This window comes from Dipodomys spectabilis, unplaced genomic scaffold (genome assembly GCF_019054845.1).
Source record: "Dipodomys spectabilis isolate Male_0828 unplaced genomic scaffold, ASM1905484v1 ptg001242l, whole genome shotgun sequence".
Lineage (NCBI taxonomy): Eukaryota > Metazoa > Chordata > Mammalia > Rodentia > Heteromyidae > Dipodomys > Dipodomys spectabilis.
The window spans coordinates 15,144-17,186 of NW_024871919.1; the positions used below are offsets into that span (position 1 = coordinate 15,144).

General features: G+C 31.6%; 1 non-coding gene across 1 annotated transcript; it reads left to right on the top strand.

Annotated features, from left to right (window-relative positions):
• The first annotated feature begins 1,638 nt into the window (after positions 1-1,638).
• On the top strand, positions 1,639-1,747 carry LOC122102999. The gene has a single exon (XR_006146663.1). It is a non-coding gene; the product is annotated as a U6 spliceosomal RNA (small nuclear RNA).
• Positions 1,748-2,043: the final 296 nt, after the last annotated feature.

The following is a 2,043-nucleotide window of genomic DNA, read 5'->3' on the forward strand; positions in this document are numbered from 1 at the left end:
GGAAAGCTATGAAAATATGTGTTAAGGCTCATTTTTATTTTTGAGCTCTAATTTTAATGTTCGCTTGTTAAACTAAATCCTCTATATGCCTGTCTCTGTGTAAATACTCATCAACATGAAATATAAAGTGATTTTGATAAAAAATAAAAATGACTCAGAAGAAATTATAAATACAAAACAATCTTCACAGAAGCAAACTCTCAGAGATATTTCATGACTTTGACAAGGATAAAGTGGGTGAAGTTAGTATAAATTTAGAAGTATGACAATGCACAAAAACATAACAAGATACTCATATATTTCATTATATAACCCAAAGCAGAAAGCAAATGTTGTTTAGATGATTTTTAAAATCCAGTCTCTCAGGTACTGGGAAGGAGGCTCAATGGTAGAGTGCCTGCCTTGCATGCATGAGGCTTTGGGTTTTTTTTCGCAGCATCACATAAGCAGAAAAAGTTGGAAGTGCTGCTGTGGCTCAAGTGGTATCACTAGCCTTGAGCTGAGGGACAGCACCCAGGCCCCAGAGTTCAAGCCCCATGTCCAACAAAATAAAAATAAAAACAAAACAAAACAAAACAAAATCTCTCACTTTTCTGGCTTCAACATTGTAATAACTCTGCTTCAGCCTAGGGCTAATATTTTAGGTGTGGACATGTATCAACACTCCTGAATCAGACTCTACTTGATCATTTTTTAAATACATATTTTGTTCTTAATTTCCCTCTTTATAAATTCACATGCACCTATAAAAAATGGTGTGGCCATCCCAATACCCTTCTCAAAGTACTTCCTAATGACAACTTACAAAAAGTTGTATTATATTACAAGAAAAACAATGCTACAAATAAAGAAAACCAATAATTAAATAATAATGATTAATAAAATAAAAAACAAAACAATTATCATTTTTTCAGTTTTTGAAGTGTACTACAAATTAGATTTTATTATTGTCATATTTCTTTACATTTAACACTGGCTAATATTATGACGTTCAACAAGAATTTTATAGGCTATGAGTAGTGTTTAAATCACCCACTAAGATTACCATTTATAGTTCATCTCATAATTTGTATATGGCTTATATCATCATTTGTTCCTCACTAACATATAAAGTAAGGAAGGCCTACAGTTTTAACAGAAACTGTGTAGTTAACATAGTCAACTCTTTATTCTGCTCCTTTACACAAAGACTTTGCAACTTCTCATTAGTAAGGTTTCAATAAACTCTGAAATGTACATACTTAGTAGTAGTTATGTGCTACCATAAATCTTAAATACTTTATAGAAAAGTATTATGACCTGCCAAACAGTCCCAGTTTTGGCATATATAAGCAAATTCCCAAAATTAAATATATTTAAAACATTAAATATTTTAACAAACCTTAACACTTGCTGCAGTGTTCATTATGACAGGTCCCTTGTATAGAATAATTGAATTCCTCCTCCTACACATCTCTTGAACAACAAATATCTGGAATTATTTTGTTTTTGACATGTCAATCTTGATTTTTTCTTAAATGTGTACTTATGTAAGAAGTACATGGTTCTAAAATTTCATGACAATTCTTTTAAACTTACGTTTTGTTGTATTGTCTAGTTTAAGAAAATCAATTACAATTTATATATAAAAAATGTTCTTTGCTCAATTCAGCATCACAAACACTAACATTGGAATGATACAGAGATTAGCTGGCCCCTGTGCAAGGATGACAGGCAAATTTCTGAAGCATTCCATCGCCCAATTTGTTAGGAAATGGAAAGACTTGGAAAAAAATTATTAAGAGAAGTAAGCAAGTCCAAAGAAACGTAGGTCCCATGGTTTCTCTAATTTTCAATAACTAATATATGTCTGGGATAAGCAGAAAAGGTCAAAAGTTATGTGTATATGACCAGATAAGATTGTGTTAAAGGAAATGAACCCCAAGTTAGGGACACAAGTGGTTTTTTTTTTCTTGCTATTTTTTCTTACATACTTATGACGTGCAGTGTGTTTTTTTTTTGTTTCTTTATATGTTCCTCCCCCATGCTATAACACCTGTTTTC